We start from the raw sequence: 15,408 nt of genomic DNA on the forward strand, positions 1-15,408 counted from the left end.
TGAATTTGCAAACCACAATGAAACAACCGACCGACAATACGACAGCGCTGAAATAATTGTTACTGCAAGAGACATTTATAACCTCTGATTCTTTCCTATTTGGATAGCCACATTAGCACAACTTATATATTGCAGTGATAAACCAGTTGTTAGGCACTCAATCTACTACTTCCTCGATTTGTTAAATGAAACAAATCAAAAGTTCAAGAAGATCGCAAATACATTTTTTCTAAACAGACAAAATAAATCAAAATAATGTTGAAATCCTCGATGAATCACTCCAACCAATAATAACTGTTGGATCTAAAACAAAATAAATGTCAACAATGGTATAAATACTATATAAAACAAGAAGTTGCAAGCGTTAAAGTGTTAAGCCCCCCATAGTCGTTACTGAAGGTATAGAAAATAGAAGCTGTATAACAGATCCCAAAAGCGCTCGTAAGTTATAGCTCATCAAACTGGCAAGCTGCTGACCAAACCTAAAGTCGTTCTCTTCAGCAGTTTCTTAGAAATGTGTGACGAAAATATTGATTCCATCAACATATTGAAGAAACAAATTGACAAAAAGGAAGTTCGTATCTGACAGTTTTGCTAAGGACTATAACGTAAAAATAAATTACTGTCTAGCTGCTGGCCAAATAAGGAGACATTCAATTTAGAAAAACCTGTCCAAAGTGGATACAAATATTTGTTAAACGATCAAACGAACGAGCGAACGGCCAAAAATCAAAATAATCCATCATGAAAGTGGCAATATATCGACCATTTCGAGAGAGTGGGGGACACCATTAGCTTACTGTTTAAGAAAAGCAAGATCAAAATAATCATGTTTTATAATTGCCAAAAAACATGCTTTTTTTTATTGTATAATACTCAAAACTGCAAAAATATAACTAGAGGCTCTCAAGAGCCTGTGTCGCTCACCTGATTCTTTGGTTTTGGAAATCATGTAAAAATAGATTAAAATCATAACAGATACCCTCATAAAGAGGCCACATTTGGTTTAATATTGGCCCAGTAATTTAATAAAAAATCCTGGTGGCCATCTTGAACAGTAAATCGGCAACGAAGTAGCAACACTTCATCAGCACCTCATAAGAAACATTTATGCCATGTTTAGGGTCTTATGTTAAAGGAAGTCCCCCCGCTGGCAGCCATCGTGGACGAAGAATCAGCTTCAAAGTAACAACACTTAGTCAGTACCTCATACAGAACATTCATGCCACGTTTGGTTTCAATCCATCCAGTGGTTCTCTAAAAGAAGACATTTGTATGTATTGTCCATAGGGTCCTTTGTTAAACATTGTCCAAGCTGGCGGCCATCTTGGATAATCGATCGGCTTCAAAGTAACAACACTTGGTCAGGACTTCATAAGGAACATTCATGCCATGTTTGGTTTCATTCCATTCAGTGGTTCTCTAAAAGAAGACATTTGTATGTATTTCCCAAAGGGTCCTATGTTAAAATAAGTCCCCCGCTGGCAGCCATCTTGGATTATGGATCGGCTTCAAAGTAACAACACTTGGTCAGCACCTCATAAGGTACATTCATGCCACGTTTGGTTTCAATCCATCCAGTGGTTCTCTAAAAGAAGACATTTGTATGTATTGTCCATATGGTCCTTTGTTAAACATTGTCCCAGCTGGCGTCCATCTTGGATAATCGATCGGCTTCAAAGTAACAACACTTGGTCAGCACTTCATAAGGAACATTCATGCAATGTTTGGTTTCATTCCATTCAGTGGTTCTCTAAAAGAAGACATTTGTATGTATTTCCCAAAGGGTCCTATGTTAAAATAAGTCCCCCGCTGGCGGCCATCTAGGATTGTGGATCGGCTTCAAAGTAACAACACTTGGTCAGCACCTCATATGGTACATTCATGCCATGTGTGGTTTCTTTCCAATCAGTGGTTTTCTTAAAGAAGACATTTGTTTGTATTTCCATTAGGGTCCTATGTTAAACTAAGTCCCCCCGCTGGCGTCCATCTTGGATGATGGATCGGCTTCAAAGTAACAACACTTGGTCAGCACCTCGTAAGGAACATTCATGCCATGTTTGGTTTTATTCCATTTAGTGGTTCTCTAGAAGAAGTTCAAAATGTAAAAAGTTAACGACGACGGACGACGGACGCCAAGTGATGAGAAAAGATCACTTGGCCCTTTTGGCCAGATAAGCTAAAAAAGAAAAGACTACGCATTTAATAGTATAACTGTAAAAAAAAATGGCACAAAGTACTACTAGTACTTTGAAGCGTGGTTGCTGTATTAACTGCATTCATGCAAGTGTTAAACCACAAACATTGATAGAATATCTTTATTGTGTTATGTTGAATGTGAAAGAAAAGATTATTTTTCAGTCGAATTTTAAAAACGTTTAGTGAAGAGTAAAATAACAAAAATACCGAACTCGAAGGAAAATTCAAAACGGAAGTGGTGGATTGTTTCCTCAATGTATTATATATATATATTGCACGCACAACAGCTATCATGTTTTATTTGACCGTATCACCAAATGAAGCATTGCATATATCGGAATTTGTTGTTCCAAATTAGTTTGTAATTCCACCAGTATAATGCACCTTATTACTTTTAAAAGAAATATATTTTTTCAAAGATTAATTTTTTTTAATAATTTTTCACCTTTTCAGTAACCGCGAATCTATAATATGGCAAATGAAAACGTCATTTATAATAATAATATAACTTGTAAAACATCTATATTTTAAATATATTAGGTTATAGAATTATCCCATATTGAATGCATGATACTATTTTAATCACAGAAATAATTGTACATCAATGGCTTTCCACATTCTTTCAATTATTATAGTTTACCTGTTTCCGTCTTCACAGGAAGGATAAATTTTACTAATGAACCAATTAAAATACTGTAATGGGAAATCTGCAGCGACAGTGGCAGTAACTGCACTGGAACTAAAATATGTCAAAGAATAAATAATTGTTAACAAATGTAATTTACAAAATACCTTTTTTTAAATGATAATTGGAATACTAGTACATATAAAAAAGAAGATGTGGTATGATTGCCAATGAGACAACACTCCACAAGAGACCAAATGACACAGAAATTAACAACTATAGGTCACCGTACTTCCTTCAACAATGAGCAAAGCCCATACCGCACTGTCAGCTATAAAAGGCCCCGAAATGACAATGTAAAACAATTCAAACGAGAAAACTAACGGCCTAATTTATGTACAAAAAATGAACGAAAAACAAATATGTAACACATAAACAAACGACAACCACTGAATTACAGGCTCCTGACTTGGGACAGGCACATACATACAGAATGTGGCGGGGTTAAACATGTTAGCGGGATCCCAACCCTCCCCCTGACCTGGGACAGTGGTGTAACAGTACAACATAAGAACGAACTATAAAAATCAGTTGAAAGAGGCTTAACTCATCAGATGGATAAAAATACAAATACTACAAATACAAGTGGACGTGGCCGTGTACTTGTATATCCAAACAACAAAAAGACACTAAGTACAGATATGAGAGTACTCGCAGTTACTGACAGCTAGTACATGTCTTGATTTATACATGTACATAGGGCTCAAGCGTTTTTCGTTGTTTCATTCGTTTAAATCAAAAGTATCAACCTTAGTGTCTTTTAATGTGATTGGGGTCGGTGAAATAATGTTTCTGCAGGACCAAAAATTATCAGTCTAACAATGCAGTTCTGCAAAAGGTATTAAAAAAAGCAAATTTTCTGGAATAATATCAAATCGTGAAAATTTGAAAGACATTTCATTGAAACTTGGTAACGTCCGAATAGTTTTTGAAATGGAAGATCGTCCTGGTGGTTTGTTCAAAAGGAAGACCTATCATTCTAAAATAAAGTAACTCCATAGGGGTATATAATCGATTTTTTTCAGAAAGATTTTCCATTATGGAGGACAAAATCCAAATCTGTATCATACGCCAAGGCAACGACTGTATCAAAATAACATTATACAGTTATTGACTAATCTGAGTACAGCAGCTTTGTTTTAATTGAAGTGCAATGTTTTTACAGAAATGAGTATAAGGATTTATGATTGAGGATGGTGTGCAAGATCCCAAGATTACATTGTTTTTGTCAAATTTGCCGTAACCTTTCGGAATGTTTGGATTGCAATGCACTTCAAATTCGTGTTTGATTTTGGCTTTCCAACTTTATTTATTCGAGCGCCACTGATGTACTTTTTGTAGACAAAACACGCGTCTGGTGTAACTAATTATAAGTCTGGAATTTTTGGTGAGTTTTTACAACCACAAGGTTGATGCCACTTTTCTAAATCTTTTGCTTCTAATGCTAATTAATCTCGTGTTTGATTTGGCCTTCCAGCTTTTATTTTTTTTTCGAGAGCCACTAGTGAGTCTTATGAAGACGAAACGCGCATCTGGGTTTAAAAAATTATGAACTTCGTATCTCTGATTAGTTTTAACAACCTTTGGGTTGATACTAGTGTTTGTGTACATTACCTCCTCTATCACCAGACCAGGGGTCAAAACAGTGTGTTGACATGAAATATTGAAATGGCCATTTTCTACTTTTTCTCAAGATAAAATGGTTAAACTATTACAAAACATGACATTCAACATCCACAAATTCCCATCAATTAAATACCATTATTATAATGATTATTTATTCATGCAAGAATAATAATACTCTATGAGCTATGCGCTCTTATTTATATAATTATACAAAGGTTTTTCTACTCTGACAAATAGATAGCCTTAGGCATATTTCACATAACTTTTTGGGATTTTTGGCTCTTCAACTTCGTGTTTGATTTTGTCTTCAACTTTTTTCTTTCGATCGCCGTTACCGAATCTTATGAAGACAAAACACGCGTATGGCATATCAAAGTAAAAGCCTTTTATCTTTGATTAGTTTTTTTAACAGCTGTCATAGATTATAGTTAATGGTTATCTTGCTCAAACCCTCTTCCATTTAATATATACAAATTGTTTAAATATAACATTATATAGGCTAACATAATTAAATGTCATCGGGCTATATCAAAAGCTTATTGACATTCATAGTCTGTTGACCGGTCAGCAGTAATTTCATACCGACAAGTAAGACAGTTTATAAGATTATGTATATATCAGAAATTTGTATAAAGGAGTAACAAATCAAAAGGTGTAGAGCAGAAACATATTTTGTACCTTCTCATATCAAATTTGCTTTCGAATCAAACAAAACAAAATGTTTGCACATGGGAATAGATGAATACGGGTAATTTACAAGAAAATATATATTTTAAATGAGTTTGCAACAAAGTCTCAGAAGGAAAATGTTTTAAGTTCTTATAAGCCTTGAAAGGAAGGTTTTTTTTTACATACAAATTGGTGAATTTCTTCCTATTTTAGCATAAGTTGTTTGCCTTCTTTGAAACAAAATGTTTTCATAATCCCTTGGCAACAAATAACTTATTTTCAAGATTATAACGATATTTACTTGGATTTATGTAATGTATGTATGAATGTCAGTACTATACCGGATCCCCAGCCATCAACATACGGTGTTGTAAGATACATAGTGTTTGGATGTCCTAAAGCCTGACGCCACCTAAAAATGAAATCTTATTTAATTTACATGAGTAAGTATACCGACTGACAAAACATATTTATTTTATGCAACATTTACGAAAATATGACATAAAATAAACTATATTTTCTATGTAAACTTGACTATTATGCTTGTATGTCCGAGTTTAGAAAACATTATGTTTATAAATGGTTTCAATGTATGTGCTTTAAAAAAATCCTTATACCGTACAAACTACCAATAATTGACATATTTGATAGATTTTCTGTTGGGTTGATGTATTTTCTTTTTATCTATGACCTTAGTGTAAAGCTATTTTCCGACTATTTTCGATATATAAAATATACAAAGCATAGGTTAAGGAAAAATATTTCTTACCAAGGTCTTTTTTCATGGTCAAAGCTTTTATGCATCAAAATTCCCGGATAAGTCCTCATGATTCCTGATTTTGTACCAATGTATCGCCATGACACATAACTGACTGAGTTTTGCTTCCAAAACTGCTCAGCTTTATAAGTAGCCCAGACAGATGATCGCACAGTTGACTATAAAAAGTAAATTCTTAAAATGTAAAATATGATACTATAAATGTCAAAGTATCATTGGTGTAATAAACGATTTTTACAGAGTGCATGCCTAAAATGTAAAATATAATATGACAATATCAGAAAGATGACGATTAAAAGAAATGAAAATGCATATTTTACAGTGAAACCTGGGTAAAAATTACCCTGATAAAACAGAATTTCACTTTCCTTAAACCGAACAATTTCCAAAGTCCCATGAAATTTCCCTATTAATTAACGTTAATTCAACTTGAATAAACCGAATCCTGCCGATACCGATTTCCGAACGTTTTTTTGAAGGCTAATGGGTGAATGTGTAGTAAAAGATTATCTGTCAAAATCGATCGATAGCAGTCAAAAGAATGTAAGTATTTACAATTATTTGCATGAGTGTTCAAACAAACACAGGCTGGCAAAGGATCCCCGAGGCTATTTAAAGTTTAATTTAATGAGGATTTGTTTTTATAAACTAATTAGCTTGCAAATGTACATGAATACATTATTTAAATGGAAAATCCTATCAAGAACATTAAAAATTGATAAAAATGATAACAATTTTCAAAGCCTGGAAATGGGGCTTTCTCTTTAATTCCAATAGAATTAATTAGAGATTCACAGGCAATTTCAAAATATTCACAACACGATCTTATTTTGACATATTGGATTAGTAAAACTATATTGTTTGTGACGTTTTCAAGCGCAATGTTTTCGTAATTTGGGATTCCCTTCAGAGACTGCATCGAATGCAGATGAGTCTGAAGACCCGGATGTTGACAATCCGTTATCCGTTAGAGTTCAAAAGTTAAGGTAAGGGAACCCGAACGTGCATATAATAGAAACCCGATTTTGATGACAATTAAACTACGGAATCTGCATTTGACAGTGATTGGGAATCTGACTTCAACAGTGAATTTTCACTTTAATACCATGATCGGACATAAACCATACCGACATTTTTGATTTGTTGATTAAGAGCTTGACCGTTGAACTTGAAATTGATTGATATGTTTATCTGCATATATTAAAAAAAACCTTTTTCATACATTTCATTATCTTTTTCATTGAAATCAATATGTTGTTGTCTGTTGTGTCACTTAGTATCCGTCATCAGTCAGTGTCGAAATTATTTTAAACTATAAAATTCCGTTTACCTCTACAATCTGAACACCTGTGAAAACCGAAAAAAAAAACATCAAGTCCCGAGGGTGTTCGGTTTGGACAGGTTTCACTGTATTTATTAATTAGAAAGTCAACGAGTCAGTTATAGTCGCATGATTCTCCTATGATTAATTTCCCACTCTAAAGTATTATTAAATGGTGTGTCATAGGACAACTTTCTAACTTTTCAGTTAAAACTATATGTCAAACCTGCTTTTCTCAAATCCAATAAATATACAGATGAACCCAATTAAAAAAAAAACCCACTCTAACAGGGTTATGAAAAACAACGCCTTGAATCAACATAACAAACGTGTGCAGTTGCTTTTATAATTGTGTTTATCTTTATAGTATTTAATTTTCTCTAGTTGTATCAAATGACTAAATAATTATTACATTAAACTCTGTCGAAGATATCATATATCTGACATTACAGTATTTCAAGTATAATTTTGAAATGGCATGACGGGCGATGCAAGCATAGCAGTCGGTCTAGGTTTTAAAAGAGTTTCACAGTTTCGTATGTTTCACTACGATTAGTATAGACTGACGTGATTTCAATCGCTGTTGCCAAATAATTGTGCGTTAAATGTTTCACTTGAAAGATATTTCAAGTTATTTTGTCTTATATTTTAAATAATTCTGCATAGTTGTAACGACATTTAAGTATTATAAATAAGAAGATGTGGCATGAGTGCCAATGAGACACTTCTTCATCCAGGTCACAATGTATAAAAAGTTAACAATTATAGGCCAAAGTACGGTCTTCAACACGGAGCCTTGGCTAACACCGAACAGCAAGCTATAAAGGGCCCCAAAATGACTAGTGTAAAACAATTCAAACAGAATAACCAACGGTCTAATCTATATAAGAAACGAGAAACTAGAAACACTTATGAACCACACCAACAAACGACAACCACTGAACAACAGTCTCCTGACTTAGGACAGGTACATAAAAATGCAGCAGGTTTATACGTTTTAACAGGCGCCAACCTTCACCCTTACCTGAGACAGTACTGATCATTACAACATAAAAAGACACACTATAAAATATCAATTGAAATGGCTTAACTCGATCAAAAAGACATTTAAACAAAAACAAGTAAACATACACTGAACGAATAAGTTTGATCTATGACACAATATAGATACAATATTAAAACGTAGGTGCCTATATAACATAGACGTTACAGTAATAAAACAACGTACACAGGTAAATTCAAATATAATAATTTGGAGGTTAGGAGTACAGAAGTAAACATTCCAGATAGCCAATAGTACAGATAGCCAACATAAAAAAGGCAACTATACTTTTTTTCTTGAATGGTCACTGCACTAATGTTTTTAAAATTGTAAGACTTCACTGAAAATCACATCACAGATAATAAATGTTGTACAAATTGTCGAAAAATACCATGGGGATATTTAGAATTCTCTTTTTGAAGAAAAAAACTGACAATGTCATGGCAACACTATAATTTCCTAACTGATATCATGATTATAATTCACACATTTGCTATATTTATCATACCTTAAACCCTGGGTTACCTCCCGTTGACGTGATATATTTTGTATATTTCGTGACATCCTCGGCTGTTTCATCACTGTCTAGAAATTGAAACGGATTCTGAAAAGCAGACTGTGTAAACTTGACAGAACTGTGATCTGAAAGTTCAAATTAAATGATAATCGAAGTATTCTATGGAATTATTGAAATTTTAAATAACAATTGCAGACTAAATGGCATTTTGCAGAAACGTATAATAAATAATGTTACATTGTATTAAAGAGCTTGATGTAGTGCGGAAAAGCGCTGCCGATGCGCGAGATTTATAGAGTCTTTATTGCATTTAATAGCACCAGGTTGATATCACTGCTGGTGGATTGTTAGTCCAATCAGCAGTGTATTATCAGCTCAGTAGTCGATACTTCGATACTGACATGACTTATAACTTACTTTCCTAAAATCCCTGTTAAATAAATAAGAATTTATTAAGAAACTACGGTTCCAACTCCCTCATGTTAATTTGACGTAAGATGCATTTGGCTATTTTTTTTCTACCTCTTTTAGTCACATGGTTCAAAACATTTCTGCATATTTATACATCCATGCTGACTTTAAATGCTTTGGTTTGACCGTTCCATGTGAAGGTACATTTAGGACCAGATCAGGGAATATTAAAGACCTTTTATGTCGGATTTTTAACATTGTTCATAACGCAAAACATACACGTATGTACTATTAATACATGTCACATTATTAATTGTATAAATAAAAAATTGCCAACGGCAACAGAAACATCTTACTTTTTCTTGTAAAGTTTCGATTGCTGTAAAGCAACATTCTAGCAGTATCAGCACATTTGAGTATTAACTATACCCCGAGATCAATATACTGTAAAATTTGTTAATCATTTTCTTGAGAGAATATAATTGTATGACAACCAGCATTAAATATGCATTGGAATAAACAACTGACTTCATAAATATAAATATCAACAGTCCTTTTCAGATTCGAATGTCGCTTTGACTTTACATGTTACCTACCTAATGTTGCTCGTCTTCTGTAGAATTTACAATTTTCAAAATTATCCTTTAAAAGACTGCGATCATGGAACATAAACATATTTTCTAAATCTGCACTGCTGGGTTGAAACCGTGATTCGTCGATTTCGGAGTACGATTCGTCCACAAGAACAATACACAAAGAAAAGTTACTCCGAGGTACCTGTAAAAACATTAAAAACATTTCTCACTGTTTTATATAATCTTTTTTTATATGACAACATAAACGCATGATATACTTTTTAGTGGTCATGTATGGGATTTGTTCATTGTTGAAGGCCGTACGGTGACCTATAGTTGTTAATTTCTGTGTCATTTGGTCTCTTGTGGAGAGTTGTCTCATTGGCAATCATACCACATCTTCTTATATTTATATATACGACACGTTTTTTGGAAAAAAAATTTCTTCATGATGGCTCAAGAACAAAAATGGGCTAGACAGAAGACGAAGAGGTGCAACATTAAAGAGCACTAAACTACAAGAGGCTCAAACTGATCAAGGCTTTGCTTTAAGGTGGTAACTTAAGTGTAAGTAAAATTAAATATGATTAAAAAGATAACTGTTCAATAAAATATTAATTTGAATCATCCAACATTGAATTACATTTTCCAAGTTAATTTTTTTTTAAATCTGAAAATAAATGTGAGGTACACGTAAGTTAGTCAGAAAATAAACGACACCATCAAAACCAAAAGAAATCTTGAGGTCATCACAGGTCTTCAACAATAGACAGGTGACAAAGCTCTAATTCGTCCGGAATTAAACGATATGACTTGAATCTCATTTAACAGGAAATACCAGTATATAAAAATAAGGTGATGTGGTATGGTTGCCAATGAGACAACTATCAACCAGAGACCAAATGACGTAGATTTCAGCGTACGGCCTTCAACAATGAGCAAAATCCATACGGAATAGCAAGCTATAAATGGTCGTCCCGAAATGACAAAATGTAAAACAATTCAAACGAGAAAACCAACGACCTGTTTTATTTAGAAAAGAACAATCGAAAAGCAACTATGATATACAGCAACAATCGACAACCACTGAGATTACAGGCATGTGCTGAATTGACAGGGTTAAACATGTTTTCGGGGGTCCAACCATTCCCTAAGCTTTGACAGTAATGTAACAGGACAACAAAAAATCAAATTATAAAAATCAGTTGAAAAGGTCTTGACTCAGCAGATCGATACAAAGCACAAATACACGTAAGACAAAAAATACCGACCTGAGAGTGCTCGCAGTTTAGGAAGAGCCTGTAATTTAGTGGTTGTCCCAAGTCGCTGTCTATCATACTTGTTTTTCGTTTATTGTTTTGTGATTAAATAAGGCCGTTGTTTTTTGTTCTATTGAATTGCTTTTCATTGTCATTAAGGAGCCTTTTATAGCTTACTATACGGTATGAGATTTGTTCATTGTTCAAAATCGTTGCTCACATCTACATCTTTCTTTCATCTTTTAACAGTAATTGATAACTTAAATGTAAACATCGTATAGATCTACTGTTTAGAACGAAATTCACGACAAAAGTCAATTACGTGTATTGTTTCTTTTTTGCATATTTAATGTTTTCGCTTAAATATCTAAGTCATATCCGTTTATCTATAGACAAATAATGTAGTATGTTTTTTTTCAGTTTTTTGTAATATCTTAGCTTTTTTCATTAATATATCTGCACTTACTGGACCCCAAATAAAATTTGCCCTCAGATTAACATCTTTGGTGCCGTCATTAACTAGCTTTCCACGCGGCTTTGTGAAGACCTTATTAAAGACTTTATTTCCAGTATAACCGCTGTAATATAGAAAAGAATAGATACAAATAATTTGTATTCACATTAAAATAAGATACACCTCGTTTTTACAGGTTTTTCGTTTAAGATTTTGAAAGAACAAAATAACACAATCAACATGTCGCAAAACACACCTGACAAAAATATTGTTTAAGTTTACCCCTTGGCATCCTCTTACTTTTTCACTCCCAGTGGATAAATACTTTTACCTAATCTTTTTTATTCAGTAGCATGTGCATGTATTTAAAAGTGCAGATTTCTAAACGTATAAACCTTTAAAATGATTGATCTAGACTCAAAAGTAATTATATTTTAATTCTTAAAGGTGACAATACTCAGAATCGTATTCAGACAATATTGGTCACGTACAAGAATGTAAATTTGGCGGTATATTAATATTTGTAAAACGAAATGTAGGCTAAACAAACGCGGCAAAAAATCAGAAATCAATAATATTATCATAGCATTTTCCAATTTGTGTCTTTTATTCGTATGAGGTAGAATTAAAAATAGGGCTTCTAAAAACGAATAAAAGAAGCATACATTGTTCTTAAATTTCACATTTCACTTTAAAGATGATGTCCTTTCACTGAATTACGTAAACGTAGATAAATATATTGATTGCATCTATCTATTCAACTAGTAAGAACGGACACAACAGTCACAGTAAGGCTGATATAGTCTGATTTTGTTAGGTTAGATGGTCTTCCCCGTTTTTTTTTCATTCACTCAAGAGGAGATTTTAGAAAAAATACAATGTCCTTCTCTCATTTGGTATCAACACGAACAAAGACGTTGATCATCTCACGACTTATACCTCGAATTTGACACATGCTGTCATCTCCGTACCAGAATCTATGACAAACGAGAAGATTCTTTGTTTCTCTATAGACACTCTATATAGACAAAGCACATAAGCAAAAATGAAAGAAAAGAATACAAAAAATGACCATAGCATAGTAAAACAATGATGAGATGTATAAATACCGAGCCACGCCAAAAGTATATACCAAAAATTGACTAATCAGTAAAGGTTAAAAATATACAAAGACAAATAAAATTAACACGTTATTAAGACGATAAACAACGTCAGTACCTATAATCTATACTTCAAGACTATCGTGTATTATTTGTGAAGTGTAACGGAATGTTTATCGACAAGGTCTATGTATCTTCCGATAAACTTTTTTTTAGTAAAAGGACGAGTCGTTCTTTGACATAACCCTGGTTCAATAACTTTCTGCTCAGACACTGGTGACGTTTTATAAAGCCTGAGTAGCAGCTGACAGCTCTGGAATACCGAATGAGTTGGGAAATGTATATCCCATATGCAGGGGAGTTGGCATGTTGTTGCTAAGGTGGGGGAAATTTATAATTTCAAAATTAAAATCATATCGTTTGTCATAGCTTCTGGTACTGAGATGACCTCTTATGTCAAATTCGATATATAAGTCTAGAAATGAGGCGGAGGAAGCCGTGTCTGTTGTTCCTTAAATTTCTAGTTCTGGAGGATATATAAATGGAACCCAATTAGAAAAGTTTGGATTGTTAATGGAAAGAACATCATCAATATATCTTCTTGTTTTTGACAAGTGTCTGAGGAACTCAGACTCATATGAAAATAATAAGTGGTCGGCGAGGAGAGACGCGCAGTTCGTTTCCATAGAAATGCCGTCAATTTGTTTTAAAACTTTACCTCCAAATTCAACAACTATGTTGTCAAGAAGAAACCCCAGCATACTAATAACTTGTTACTCGGTGTATCATATTTTACCCTTTTGTTTACTGTTAACAAATTATGCCGCATGGTATCCCAAAGCAATAAATTTATAGCGGATGCTACCATTTTTATATATAAAGCATTGTGGATTATTTCTTAAAGACAATACTTTTTCAATTTCACACGAGGAATGGTGATATAAAGGTTTTGATAGAACTTATTTCAGAGAAAGATCGAGATTTAAAATTATCTTAAAACTTCTTTAGAGATTTTGTAGAATCCACATACAATGACAATTATATTTTGAGTTCTTTAAGAGATTTTTTAGAATCCACATACAATAACAATTAATTTTTGCAAAGGAGATGAGTGTTATGGTTAATACCACTACGTGAGTAAACAGTTTCACAGTATTTCTGAAGACCTTCTTTCACTGCGGACATAATTTATGTCAATCTAATGGACAATTCCTTTGTAGAACATGCAGATGAGCCGGCAATGTACCATTGTTTGTACGGAATTTTTTGAAGCTTAAATATCCAATACAAACAAGGTAAATCCTCAGATTTGCTTTTGATGTAATGTTCATTGAAGCCATGTTCCTCCTCCCATTCTCCCTACAGTAAAATGTTGCCTTCAGAAATATTGTGATGAGATATATTAAATCAGAGTGTCAATCAGATGTTGATTCTTTATTCTTCTGAAGATCATCTCCAAAATCTTCAATCACAATCTTCACAATTTTGCATTAATGTCAAAACATTTGATATATCGACGATCTACAACAACAACACCATGATCATTTGAAAGATTGACTCCACCTTATTATTAAAGATTGCATTTTCTACAATAAATTCGATTTGCAGATTCGAATTCCGTGTTTTAAGTTTTAAAAATATTTTATTAAGAAAGACATTGATTCCTCCAAAATATCCACGAAGATGTTATTTTGAAAATACTAATCTTTCTTTTACTTACAACATATTTAGTATACAAATTCTAAAGGAGAAGGAATCAAAACTTTCGCAAAGATTTTATTTAAATGATTTTTTTTTTACATATATGTTTAGATCTGATTTTTATATTTATATATTTTAATTTCAGAAATCCTTCTGTCCCGTTGTACAAATATGTAAGCACACGACAATTTGTTTAATACAAGACAACACCTTTCTTATTCATAAAGACCAAGAACAAAGTTGTAAATAAACTACGATACCAGATCAAGTATCGCGATCCCAACCGCAAGTAACTTCAAATATTGCCACTGCCTTGTGGTTTTCGGAAATGTTTCTCTAGTATACAAGCTTCAAGGGTACATTTGGAACAAGCGTGACGATTGAATTGATCTCAGAGTTTGCTATTTAGAATTAATTACTCACAGTACTGCTTGAATCTTTTTAATTTAGGCAGACTAAGAGTAAACTGCGTACAAAGACCAAAATACATATTGGTTGCATACAGAGACCAAAATACAGAATGGTTGCATACAAAGACCAAAATACAGAGTGGTTGCATATAATAACAGATAGTTTATACCTTTTCATTGATTCAATGACGGACTCTGCTTCTGGTGCACGTTCCAGAACACCAATATCAACTAATACAGGATCCTCACTAGACTTGACAAAGGCGGCATTGGGTAACAATGGATGCATCAAGACTCTCCCAGTTCCATCAATTATAAATCCGTAGGAATATTCTTCTTCTGAGAAGTACTCTATTTTAGAGAGTAGTTTGCTTATTTTCACATCTGTGCACATAACTCCATGAAACCCTGTTGCTACTTTAACAGTGCGACAGAGAGATGTAATCAATCCTGCAATTATTATAAAATCAAAATAGAACAAAATATGATATTATTTGAACATGTTTTAATTATGCAACATTTAAACTATTTGGAAATTTGTTTTTAAAACACTATGAATATATTCATTTTCACGATTCCATCAGAGCTTAACAATTATATTTTGCAAAGGAGATGAGTGTCAAAATAACTTTAAAGCCCGAAGAAATCAAAAATTAAAAAT

At 33.1% G+C, this 15,408-nt stretch overlaps 1 protein-coding gene and 1 long non-coding RNA gene across 2 annotated transcripts in view; both read right to left on the reverse strand.

The window, feature by feature from the left end:
* LOC127698702 (VWFA and cache domain-containing protein 1-like) overlaps window positions 1-15,408 on the reverse strand; it is a 123,948-nt gene that overhangs the window by 91,333 nt on the left and 17,207 nt on the right. The window lies entirely within an intron of this gene.
* On the reverse strand, window positions 5,955-10,019 carry LOC127699107 (uncharacterized). Its single transcript, XR_007981086.1, has 3 exons — window positions 9,845-10,019; window positions 8,829-8,962; window positions 5,955-6,115 (listed from the first exon to the last, which is right to left on the reverse strand). It is a non-coding gene; the product is annotated as an uncharacterized LOC127699107 (long non-coding RNA).

This window comes from Mytilus californianus, unplaced genomic scaffold, assembly GCF_021869535.1.
Source record: "Mytilus californianus isolate M0D057914Y unplaced genomic scaffold, xbMytCali1.0.p SCAF_1, whole genome shotgun sequence".
Taxonomy (NCBI): Eukaryota; Metazoa; Mollusca; class Bivalvia; order Mytilida; family Mytilidae; genus Mytilus; species Mytilus californianus.